General features: G+C 47.2%; 1 protein-coding gene across 1 annotated transcript in view; it reads right to left on the bottom strand.

Annotated features, from left to right (window-relative positions):
* LOC147737664 (uncharacterized) overlaps positions 1-13339 on the bottom strand; it is a 184828-nt gene that overhangs the window by 140363 nt on the left and 31126 nt on the right. The gene's annotated exons all lie outside the window — the stretch shown is intronic.

Below are 13339 nucleotides of genomic sequence, written 5' to 3'. Positions count from 1 at the left end.
AGTTTGGTGGAAATCCATTCAGCCGTTCGGGCTAAAAGTGAAGTCGACGGCCCTATGGAAATTAACATGGGGAAAACACGTTTTGGGACCCCCCTTTTATCTCGGCCCCCGCTTGACAAATCCCCCCCAAACTTTCAGGGAAGGAGCGGAGCGGGCCATTTTCTTGAAGAAATTCGCGAAGATTCGTCCACCGGCGCCAAAGTTATTCCCAATAGAATGTTGCGGATTTCCTATGGAAAGTAGATCCTAACTATAACTACCTACTGGCGACCGCCAGTAGGTAATATATATATATATATATATATATATATATATATATATATATATATATATATATATATATATATATATATATATGTATATATATATATCTCCAAACACGCAGCTCGAATCCCCGAGCTGTTCAGCAAGTAAGGAGACTCCAGTCAATTTTCTTTGTCTCTGCGCTCAGTTTATTTTGGCTCGCACACTCAGTCAACAAACAAACGCGTTTCGGCAAACTGACGAAGGCGGCAATGCCGAAACGCGTTTGTTTGTTGACTGAGTGTGCGCGCCAAAATAACCTAAGCGCAGAGACAAAGAAAATTGGCTGGAGTGTCCTTACTTGCTGAACAGCTCGGGGATTCGAGCTGCGTGTTTGGAGACATTTTACGCATTCCACCGTGCGTTAAGGAGGCACCCGGGAAAACGAGGAGCGGCAGATGGTGGATGTGAGTTGTGGATATATATATATATATATATATATATATATATATATATATATATATATATATATATATATATGTATGTATATATATATATATATATATATATATTGCCACAACATCTTCCTTACAGAAGGAATCAGCCGCACACCAACAACAGAGCTTGCATTCTTTATTGAAAACCAACGGCAATCCTGACATGTTTCGTTCTCTCTCGAACTTTATCAAAGGTGCGCCGTAACTTCCATATTCATTTTTGTGAAACCACGCCGCTTGTGCTTGATTTATAGGTTTGTCCCGCCTCTATTGGCTAGCAATGTCTTATGGTCCTTGTGGTTCAATATTGTGATTGCATTTTCAGCCCTCCATTGGGAATTGGTTTGAAGTTAATTTTATCTTGGTTTGTTTAAATGCAAAGTTCGTTGTGCCCCAAACAACGCATTTTTGAGGCTGATTCGAGGTCCATACCAGAGACGGTCTCTGGCGTTCACCAGCCTTCCCTATTCGCTTCCGCGGTACACAAGAATTGGTTCACCTGCGGGAAGGCAACGGAGCGCTTTCTGGAGGTGCGATCGTGCCGCGGAACCACGCCGTCAATTATTGCCACCACATCTTCCTTACAGAAGGAATCAGCCGCACACCAACAACGGAGCTTGCATTCTTTATTGAAAACCAACGGCAATCCTGACATGTTTCGTTCTCTCTCATTTTTTATCAAAGGTGCGCCGTAACTTCCATATTCATTTTTGTGAAACCACGCCGCTTGTGCTTGATTTATAGGTTTGTCCCGCCTCTATTGGCTTGCAATGTATTATGGTCCTTGTGGTTCACTATTGTGATTGCATTTTCAGCCCTCCATTGGGAATTGGTTTGAAGTTAATTTTATCTTGGTTTGTTTAAATGCAAAGTTCGTTGTGCCCCAAACAACCCATTTTCGAGGCTGATTCGAGATCCATACCAGAGACGGTCTTTGGCGTTCACCAGCCTTCCCTATTCGCTTCCGCAGTACACAAGAATTGGTTCACCTGCGGGAAGGCAAAGGCGCGCTTTCTGGAGGTTCGTCGCTGCGGCGGAACCACACCGTCAATTATTGCCACAACATCTTCCTTACAGAAAGAATTAGCCGCACACCAACAACGGAGCTTGCATTCTTTATTGAAAACCAACGGCAATCGTGACATGTTTCGTTCTCTCTCGAACTTTATCAAAGGTGAGCCATAACTTCCATATTTATTTTTGTGAAACCACGCCGCTTGTGCTTGATTTATAGGTTTGTCCCGCTTCTATTGGCTTGCAATGTCTTATGGTCCTTGTGGTTCACTATTGTGATTGCATTTTCAGCCCTCCATTGGGAATTGGTTTGAAGTTAATTTTATCTTGGTTTGTTAAATGCAAAGTTTGTTGTGCCCCAACAACCCATTTTCGAGGCTGATTCGAGGTCCATACCAGAGACGGTCTCTGGCGTTCACCAGCCTTCCCTATTTGCTTCCGCGGTACACAAGAATTGATTCACCTGCGGGAAGGCAACGACGCGCTTTCTGGAGGTGCGTCGCTGCGGCGGAACCACGCCGTCAATTATTGCCACAACATCTTCCTTACAGAAGGAATCAGACGCACACCAACAACGGAGCTTGCATTCTTTATTGAAAACCAATGGCAATCCTGACATGTTTCGTTCTCTCTCGAACTTTATCAAAGGTGCGCCGTAACTTCCATATTCATTTTTGTGTTATATATATTTTTTTGTTTTTGTTTTTTACTGAAAAAAGTAAGGTTTAAGTAATGTTACAGTTAAGTGAGTATGTCAGTGATAACATTAATGCTTTGAACTATAAAAATCACAGAAAATCACCGGTTATTAGCAGCGCTAACTATAACTTGGGCCCCGTCCTGCATTGCTTATGACCTCACATATGACATCACTCATGACTTGTTCTATGACATAATTTATGCCATCACTGATGACATCTCAAATGATAATATTGATATCACTGATGACATCATCCAATGAGTGTCCTTGTTTGTTTTATAGTTTGCATAGTGGTGCGTAAGTACCATATTACTTGTCTACCTATTTTGTACACTCGGTCCAGCTAATGGATGTGAGTTTGTGAGTTTAGAAGTTTATGGCACAGTTAATTAAAACCAATGCGATACAGTACAGAATAGCAAGATTAAAATACTCATAGATCGATTAAATTCTATATTGCAGAAAACATAAACAGTTCAGCATACAAAATGATTTTGTTTGCTGGCCGCCCACGTTAGGCCTTCTGTACTTCTCATCCACTTTGTAGCCTGTTAGTCTATTCCTGTTTTTCCACAAATGTCATTAAAGTTTTCAGGCAATTCGTAAAAAAAATCATATGTCCTGTTTGTAGATAATTCATGGGTCAGTTTTTGGTAGTTTTTTTTCCACTACTTAAAATTTCACGAAACTACAGCTGAGCTGAGGATCCTGTGCTGAGAAGCAGGTTAGCACTGCACTCCTTCGTGTGCGTACCCCCTGTAAAATAAAATGGCGTTTCAGCAGGAGCTTTCTTTCTTCTTGCAATTCTTCACACGTGCATAGCAGGTGCATCATGTCTTCAGCCCCAATGCCACATAGCCTGCATAATGTTCCTGCTTTCGATCTCAGCCAGTGAGGGAGGTATAGGATACATGGTAGCAGGCCCAGTCTATATCTTAAAAAGGACAATTTGTTTTTTTTTGTATAACCTAGACCAAGATAAGGCTGGGAGGCTTGTATCAGGTATGTATTTAATACCATCCATGCGTGAGATCTTTTTGATAGGGTGGCTTTGTCCTGGACCCATGACTAAAGCTTGATCGATTTCTTCACCAGTTTGTTGAATGATTTATGATCTGCCGGGGACGCCCAGAGTTCTGCCAGCCCGGTGTTCACTATACTCTTTGCCAAATATTTCGCTGCTGGTGAATTTTGGGTCTGCTCTAGTTCTTTCCATAAGTATGCGTTCAACGTTCCTTCAGTCGTTTTTCTTACTTTGTCCCATGAGCAGATATATGCCCCTTGTCGTGCAAAAAGCTGTTACCGAATACCAAACTCCAATCTGATCTGTGCCGGGGAGGATCGCTTTGGAAGGTCGAAGATGATTCTGTATGCCGACACGATTGTACTATCAAGTGTTACGGCATCTCTGCCTCGGTGGGCCTCACTCCCATAAGTTAGTGTTGGTAATAGTTTTGCACGTGTGACATGTAGTAAAGGGGTCAGAGAAGGGCCAGAGAGGTTGTTATTTAGTGTCTTTAAGGCGATTGCCAGAGCGAGGCCTTTACCTCTTATGCTGGCCCTTTGTTCACTGAATTGGCCACCCCTGTCAATCTTCACACCTAGATATTTATACGAGGAGGTGTCTTTGATGCGGATGTTATTCCAGAACCAAGAGAAGCTTTTCTTATGTTTGTTCTTACTGATTGTCATTGTTTGCGTCTTCTCGAGGTTCGCTGTTAAATCATTTAGCTCGGAATATCTCTGGGTTGTATTTAAGAGATTTTGAAGCCCTACTTTGGTATGGCTTATTAACACCAGGTCATCTGCATATAGGAGGCATAGTAGATTTAGGCCTCCTAATTTTGGCGAGTGTGAGTTGCAGTTATTTAATAGGGGCACCAGATCCGCCAGGAACAAATTGAACAGTGTGGGTGCCAACACGCAACCCTGCTTAAGGCCGTTGTTAGTTTGTATCCGCCTTGACAGCATTGAGCCGTCCCCCACCTTAATCTGAATCCAAGTGTCTGTATGTAGGTTGATTAACGGCTCCAGCAAACCTTTTGGGATGCCCCAATCCTTGAGTTTTGTCCATAATAAATTGCGGTTGATGTTGTCAAATGCCGCCTTGTAGTCTATAAAGCAGAGGTGAAGGGGCATTTTTTTCATCTCTGCCTTGTCCATAAGCATGCTCATAGACATTATGTTTGTTGTTGTCCCACACGGCTTTAACGAAACCTGTTTGATTGACAGGTATTAGAGACTTCCTCGTGGCCCATGCCTTTAGATCTTCCAGTATTAGACCTGCAAAATACTTCGCATCATTATCAATTAGAGCAACTAACCGATAATTTTGAGGAATACCTCTATCCCCTGCTTTGTATATGGGGCAATAACGGAGCCCTTCCAAGTGTCTGGTGGGATGTTAGTATACCTGATCTCCCGAAAGAGGGGTTCCAGTGCAGCTGCCCAATAGTCCATGTCTTTTTTAAAAAGGACGGGCGGAATCCCGTTTGGACCGGGCGCACCTTCCCTTCTTCCTTTCTTTATTTGCCGCTTTATTATGGGTTCCAAAGATGTATAATTCAATTCAATTCAATTCAATTAATTTATATAGCGCGCTACATACCCAGAGGGTCTCAAGGCGCTTGGAGAAGGGTGGGGGATTACTTGTCGAATATCCAGGTTTTAAGTTATTTTCTGAATGCCAGGTGGTTCTGAGTGAGTCGAAGGTGAATGGGAAGTGAGTTCCAGGTTTTAGCCGCCAGGTAGGAGAAGGATCTTCCTCCCATGATGGTTTTGTTGATGCGAGGTACAGCAGCAAGAGCTTGGTTGGAGGAGCGTAGCTGGCGGGAGGGGGTGTAGAAGGAAAGTCGTGTGTTGAGGCATTCGGGTCCAAGTTCGTAAAGTGCTTTGTGTGCGTGGGTTAGGAGGCGGAATGTTATCCTCTTATTGACGGGGAGCCAGTGGAGGTTTTTCAGGTGACCAGAAATGTGTCGTTACGCGGGATGTCTAGTATGAGTCTGGCTGATGCGTTCTGGATGCGTTGGAGTTTTTTCTGAAGTTTTGCGGTGGTACCGGCATAAAGGGTGTTTCCGTAGTCCAGGCGGCTTGTAACCAGTGTGTGGGTGACCGTTTTTCTAGTTTCGGTGGGGATCCAGCGAAATGTTTTTTTGAGCATGCGAAGAATGTTGAAGCAAGATGATGAAATGACGTTGACTTGTCTGGTCATCGAGAGTGAGGAGTCCAGATTGACGCCCAGGTTCCGTGCGTGGTCTGTCGGGATGGGTGCTTTTCCAAGGGACTCTGGCAACCAAGAGTCGTCCCAGGCAGAGGGGGAGGTACCTAAGATAAGGACTTCTGTTTTGTCGGAATTCAGTTTCAGACGGCTGTGCTTCATCCACTCGGCTACTTCTTTCATTCCTTCATGTAGGTTGGTTTTGGCGGCGTTAGGGACTTTGGTGAGTGAGAGGATAAGTTGAGTGTCATCAGCGTAGGAGATGATGTTGAGGTTGTGTTGGCGTGCGATGGCTGCGAGGGGGCTCATGTATACGTTGAAGAGGGTGGGACTGAGTGAGGATCCTTGTGGCACGCCGCAAATGACTTCTGTGGCCTCTGACTTGAATGGTGGGAGGCGGACTCTCTGTGTTCTTCCGGCAAGGAACGAGGTGATCCATTCCAGTGCTTTTCCCTGGATTCCGATGTTTCTGAGGCGTTGTATCAGGGTGCTATGACAGACTGTGTCGAAGGCTGCGGAGAGGTCGAGGAGGATGCGGGCGACTGTGTCTCCATTGTCCAGTAGAGTTCGAATTTCGTCTGTTGCTGCGATGAGAGCGGTCTCAGTGCTGTGTTTTGCTCGGAAGCCGGACTGTGAGGACTCGAGGAATTTGTTGGTTTCGAGGAAGGCGGCAAGTTGGTTGTTGACAGCTTTCTCAATGACTTTGGCCGGGAATGGAAGGAGCGAGATGGGGCGGTAGTTTTTGAGTTCGGTGGGGTCAGCTGTGGGTTTTTTCAGAAGGGCGCTGAGTTCGGCGTGTTTCCAGCTTTCCGGGAAGGTGGCGGAGTTGAGGGAGCAGCTGATGACGTCTCGGAGGTGTGGAGCTATGATGGAATCTGCTTTGTTGAAGATGTGGTGAGGGCATGGGTCTGTGGGGGACCCTGAGTGGATGGAGTTCATCAGGCGGATGGTGTACTCAGTGGAGATTGGGTTCCATTCATTAAGGATGTTCAAGGGGGGTGAAGGTACGGCAGAAGGTTGGGTGGGTTGGTCTCCGGGGTGGTTGTCGAAGCTGTTGTGGATGTCTGCGATTTTGTCGTGGAAGAACGAAGCTAGGGAGTCGCAAAGGGTTTGAGAGGGAGTGATGTCGTTGGAGTTGGCAGTGCATCTACTGCATCTCCTGCCATGTCCTGATTGATTGGGCACATTTGTAGCCTATCGCCGACATCATGGGCTCGTACAAGGAGAGATTTGCTCATAATCTGATTGGCCGACAGATCTCGGTTAAAGTGGTTTTCAAGATATGATGCCCAAGTTGCTTCTGCAATGTTAGCTGTAACCTCCATTTTTGCAGGGTGCGTTAATGAATTTATTTTCTTCCAAAAATTTGCACCATCATTGGATGTAAGTCTTTACAAAACACATCTGCACATACACATCATAGTTGTGTGGGGAGGTATGGAATATGTTATAAATCTTTGTACTGAAGAGTAAATCTCTGTGCAGGTAACAGCTGACGGTGTTCCTTAAGTTCCACACACGCTTTATGGTTCTTCAAAAAAGATTTCAACAGGAGTAAGATTCTACATAGTAGATAATAACTTTTATAAGCAGCCTTGAACCATTAGAGAGAACTGTATCAGCATGACAATTTCTACATAACATAGAAGACTCTGTTCAGCAGGTACTAACCTCTGTACCAATGCTTGTTTTGCTTGAGAAGATGGGCTAAAGACAGTATAAAGGGTGCGAGTTGAAGGGTGTTTAGCACTTAAGATATTGTTAAATTTTAGCAAATAGTGGCTTTTTTGACAGCTGTGCAATGTACAAAATTTATACTTTTCAATACTCGGGTGTGTTTGTTATGAACGCTTCACTGTTTGTAAACAGTGTGGTATAAAGTAAACTCCTTCCATCGAGCAAGCTCTGTTTACAGTACCCAGTTCTCTACTGATATCATCTTCATTTCTGAATGTAGGTTCGGTGAGTTTCAGGTGTTTGATACACATGTGTTTGTCCGCAGTAGGTCATTTGTTTTGAAATCACTATTTTTTCTTAACTTGGCTTTCTCTGAACAGTTGTATACAGATAGTATACTGTCCTCATGGAGGGTTTCCTATACACCTGTGGCTGATAGTTAATGTGAACTATTCTAGCTGTAAAGTGTATGGTGTAGGGCCAAGGATACTTTCTACACCTAAGGGAGTTGAATCGTGATGGCAGTAGTGATGGCTGATAGTCTCCTGAGCTTTTCTGTACTTACTGTCCGGCCTCAAATGCCATAGTATTTTATAGATCAATATGCGGGAAAACGAAGCTTGGATGATGTCATCAGTGATCTCATCAATCTTGTCATGTGAGAATTCATCACTGATGTCACAAATTATGTCATGGAACATGTCATGAGTGATGTCATATGTGAGGTCATTAGCAGTGAATGGCGGGGGTGCAAGCTATAGTTAGCGCTAATAATTTTAACTGGGGAATTTCTTTTTTTTTTACTTCAAAACGTTAATGTTATCATTGACATATTCACCTAACTATAACGTTACTGTAACCTTTGCAGTAAAAAAAAAAAAAAAAAATCCTGTATGTAAATGCAAGCCCCCGCTGCGCCCAGTCTTCGGCCGTGCGCTGCAGGGGGTTGGCTCTAGGGCCTGCAACCAACATCCCCCCATACAGCCAACCCTTTCCTGTGCAAGGCCAATAGGGTTGGCCATAGGGCCTGGGCTCGGTGATCCCAATCCCCAGGGTGATTTTTTTTGTAATTAGAGGTACGAGGGAGCCGCACAGCACCCCTCCCCAAGCATTCTTAGGCCCTGGGGACCGCGCCCCCTTCGGTGGGTTATGCGCTGGCTGTAAACATGTGGATGAGACCGACCTGGCATACATTTAAATGCTCGCAGGGTTCATCAACCTTCTATTGTTAGAAGGATGTTGATAAAGTTAATGACGATGAGTTCGATGGTGATCTTAAAAAACGCCCAAAAACGATTTCTTTTGTACTGCGTGCTATGGAAATGGTCATCAGTATAACTGCACACGCACACCTGCAAATACGCAATGATGATAATTCCATGCCAATCATCAAGCATAAATGGTCCACCTTTTACTTCTAAATCCTTTTGTCTTATATTACGGAGCTTAACTAGAACTTTCACGCTGCGGTCAGTCAGCTTGTGAAACAACATTACAGAGTGCAACAGTGAGGATGTTGATTCACTGCTGAGTCTGATGGTTTCCTGCTGAGTCTGATGAATCTCTTATGAGTCTGAAGGCTCCCTGCTGAGTCTGCTGCTGAGTTTGCTGTTTTCCTGCTGAGTCTGCTGGTTTTCTCATGAGTCTGCTGGCTCCCTGCTGAGTCCGCTGCTGAGTCTGCTGATTCCCTGCTGAGTCTGTCAGTTACCTGTTGAGTCTGCTGGTTCCCTGCTGAGTCTGCTGGTTCCCTGCTGAGTCTGCTGGCTCCCTGCTGAGTCTGCTGCTTCTCTGCTGAGTCTGCTGCCTCCCTACTGAGTCTGCTGGCTCCCTGCTGAGTCTGCTACTGAGTCTGCTGGTTTCCTGCTGAGTCTGCTGGCTCTCTTATGAGTCTGCTGGCTCCCTGTTGAGTCTGCTGCTGAGTCTGCTTGTTCCCTGCTGAGTCTGTCAGTTACCTGTTGAGTCTGTTTGTTCCCTGCTGAGTCTGCTGGTTCCCTGCTGAGTATGCTGGCTCCCTGCTGAGGTTGCTGCTCCCCTGCTGAGTCTGCTGGCTCCCTGCTGAGTCTGCTAGCTCCCTGCTGAGTCTGCTGCTGAGTCTGCTGGTTCCCTGCTGAGTCTGCTGGTTCCCTGCTGAGTCTGCTGGTTCCCTGCTGAGTTTGTTGGTTACCTGCTGAGTCTGCTGGTTCCCTGCTGAGTCTGCTGCTTTCCTGCTGAGTCTGCTGGTTACCTGCTGAGTATGTTGGTTCTGCTGGTTCCTTGTTGAGTCTGCTGGTTCCCTACTGAGTCTGCTTGTTCCCTGCTGAGTCTGCTGGGTCCCTGCTGAGTCTGCTGATTCCCTGATGAGTCTGTTGGTTCCCTACTGAGTCTGCTGGTTCCCTGCTGAGTCTGCTGGTTCCCTGCTGAGTCTGCTGGTTCCCTGTTGAGTCTGCTGGCTCCCTGCCGAGTCTGCTGGTTCCCTGCTGAGTCTGCTGGTTACCTGCTGAGTCTGCTGGTTCCCTGCTGAGTCTGTTGGTTACCTGCTGGGTCTGTTGGTTCCCTGCTGAGTCTGCTGCTTTCCTGCTGAGTCTGCTGGTTCCCTGCTTAGTCTGTTGCTACCCTGCTGAGTCTGCCGGTTCCCTGCTTAGTCTGCTGCTTCCCTGCTGAGTCTGCTGGCTACCTGCTGAGTCTGCTGGTTCCCTGCTGAGTCTGCTGGTTCCCTGCTGAGTCTGGTGGTTCCCTGCTGAGTCTGGTGGTTCCCTGCTGAGTCTGCTGGTTATCTGCTGAGTCTGCTGGTTCCCTACTGAGTCTGCTGGTTTCCTGCTGAGTCTGCTGGCTCCCTGCTGAGTCTGCTGCTTCCTGCTTAGTCTGACGGTTCCCTACTGAGTCTTCTAGTTCCCTGCAGAGTTTGCTGGTTCCCTGCCGAGTCTGCTGGCTCCCTGCTGAGTCTGCTGCTTCCCTGCTGAGTCTGCTGCTTCCCTACTGAGTCTGCTACTTCCTTGCTGAGTCTGCTGGTTCCCTACTGAGTCTGCTGCTTCCCTGCTGAGTCTGCTACTTTCCTGCTGAGTCTGTTGGTTACCTGTTGAGTCTGCTGCTTCCCTGTTGTGTCTGCTGGCTCCCTGCTGAGTCTGCTGGTTCCCTGCTGAGTCTGCTGCTTCCCTGCTGAGTCTGTTGGTTCCCTGCTGAGTCTGCTGGTTCCCTGCTGAGTCTGCTGCTTCCATGTTGAGTCTGCTGGTTCCCTGCTGAGTCTGCTGGTTTCCTGCTGAGTCTGCTGGTTCCCTGCTGAGTCTGCTGAGTCTGCTGGTTTCCTGCTGAGTCTGCTGGTTCTCTTATGAGTCTGAAGGCTCCCTGCTGAGTCTGCTGCTGAGTTTGCTGTTTTCCTGCTGAGTCTGCTGGTTCTCTTAGGAGTCTGCTGATTCGCTGCTGAGTCTGCTGGTTCCCTGCTGAGTCTGCTGGCTCCCTGCTGAGTCTGCTGCTTCCCTGCTGAGTCTGCTGGCTCTCTTCTGAGTCTGCTGGCTCCCTGCTGAGTCTGCTACTGAGTCTGCTGGTTTCATGCTGAGTCTGCTGCTTCTCTTATGAGTCTGCTGGCTCCCTGTTGAGTCTGCTGCTGAGTCAGCTTGTTCCCTGCTGAGTCTGTCAGTTACCTGTTGAGTCTGTTTGTTCCCCGCTGAGTCTGCTGGTTCCCTGCTGAGTCTGCTGGCTCCCTGCTGAGGTTGCTGCTCCCCTGCTGAGTCTGCTGGCTCCCTGCTGAGCCTGCTAGCTCCCTGGTGAGTCTGCTGTTGAGTGTGCTGGTTCCCTGCTGAGTCTGCTGGTTCCTTGCTGAGTTTGTTGGTTACCTGCTGAGTCTGTTGGTTCCCTGCTGAGTCTGCTGCTTTCCTGCTGAGTCTGCTGGTTACCTGCTGAGTATGTTGGTTACCTGTTGAGTCTGCTGGTTCCCTGCTGAGTCTGCTGCTTCCCTGCTGAGTCTGCTGGTTCCCTGCTGAGACTGCTGATTCCCTGATGAGTCTGTTGGTTCCCTACTGAGTCTGCTGGTTTCCCTACTAAGTCTGATGGTTCCCTGCTGAGTCTTCTGCTTCGTTGCTGAGTCTGCTGGTTCCCTGCTGAGTCTGTTGGTTACCTGCTGAGTCTGCTGGTTCCCTGCTGGATCTGTCGGTTACCTGCTGGGTCTGTTGGTTCCCTGCTGAGTCTGCTGCTTTCCTGCTGAGTCTGCTGGTTCCCTGCTCAATCTGTTGCTACCCTGCTGAGTCTGCCGTTTCCCTGCTGAGTCTGCTGCTTCCCTGCTGAGTCTGCTGGTTACCTGCTGAGTCTGCTGGTTCCCTGCTGAGTCTGCTAGTTCCCTGCTGAGTCTGCTGGTTTCCTGCTGAGTCTGCTGGTTATCTGCTGAGTCTGCTGGTTCCCTACTGAGTCAGCTGGTTTCCTGCTGAGTCTGCTGGCTACCTGCTGAGTCTGCTGCTTCCTGCTTAGTCTGCCGGTTCCCTACTGAGTCTGCTGGTTCCCTGCTGAGTCTGCTGGTTCCCTGCTGAGTCTGCTGGTTCCCTGCTGAGTCTGCTGGCTCCCTGCTGAGTCTGCTGATTCCCTGCTGAGTCTTCTGCTTCCCTGCTGAGTCTGATGCTTCCCTACTGAGTCTGCTGCTTCCTTGCGAGTTTGCTGGTACCCTACTGAGTCTGCTGCTTCTCTGCTGAGTCTGCTACTTTCCTGCTGAGTCTGTTGGTTACCTGTTAAGTCTGCTGCTTCCCTGTTGAGTCTGCTGGTTTCCTGCTGAGTCTGCTGGCTCCCTGCTGAATCTGCTGGTTCCCTGCTGAGTTCGCTGGTTCCCTGCTGAGTCTGCTGGCTCCCTGCTGAGTCTGCTGGTTTCTGGCTGAGTCTGCTGGCTCCCTGCGGAATCTGCTGCTGAGTTGATGGTTCCCTGCTGAGTCAGCTGGCTCCCTGCTGAGTCTGCTGGTTACCTGCTGAGTCTGCTGGTTCCCTGTTGAGTCTGCTGGCGTGCACTGGTGCCAGGGGCCTGCCTTTGGTTTATTACCTGTCCCTACGATGCACAACCCTGCTGATAGGCAGTCACTTGCTGCAGGTTAGAGGGAGCACTACTTCCTATCACTAACCTGATTGGTTTTATAACCTAAACCAGAGTGCAAGTCATGGCAGACCTGCGAGTATGAGTTTCGGCCCACATTGCATTGACTTCATTAAGTTGGCTTTACGAATCAACCTCCATATTGTAACACGCTTCTCCAAGGGAGTTGGCACAGGGGTCAATGCTGGGCCAATAAAAGGAATTTCGCAGGCACTTTTGTAAAAAGCGCACCTTTATACAAAACTGCAGGTATCACAATCGTTTTGCAAATCATACAATCCTGGAGGGTTTCCACAGTCTCAGTAATAAGAGGTGCAGTTTATAAAAGGCTCCACAGTAAATGCCCCTCGGAGTGTGAGTGAAGATCAGTGTACAGATATTCTCTACTCTACACACTTCTCTTAGTGCGAGTTCAGATCAGGGCACTGTACAGGTCTGTTAGGACCCCTTATACTGTATTAAAAAGAAGTGTTTTGTACACAGATTTCTTCTTTTGTAAACACTTCTCATTGTGTTGGGAAAAGACAGTGCATTGTTCAGTTTTCATCCGTAAACGCCCCTCATAGTATAATAAATAGCAAAGCACTGCACACAGATTTCCTCCTGTTACGGCCCCTCATAGTACAGGTAAAAGCAGTGCAGTGTTTACACAAACTCTCTGTAAAGGCCCCTCATGTTGTAGTAAACAGCAGTGCAGTGTGTACAGAATTACTCCTCTGTAAACACTCCTCATTCTCTTGTAAAATAGATGTCCTGCTGTAGATGTAAGAACTGTTACTAGTGCAGTTAGAAAATAACTCAGGGCACAGATTACTTCTGTAAACGCCCCTCATAAGGTAGTAAATAACAACGCAATGCGCACAGATCATGAATTCTGAAAGCCCATGCAATGGAATGCAAGAGAAACACAACTCTTAAGTTATATTTATCAAGCCACGCAAGGCCAC

Source organism: Lissotriton vulgaris, chromosome 1_1 (genome assembly GCF_964263255.1).
Source record: "Lissotriton vulgaris chromosome 1_1, aLisVul1.2, whole genome shotgun sequence".
Classification (NCBI taxonomy): Eukaryota; Metazoa; Chordata; class Amphibia; order Caudata; family Salamandridae; genus Lissotriton; species Lissotriton vulgaris.
This window is presented reverse-complemented; position numbering and strand designations above follow the sequence as displayed.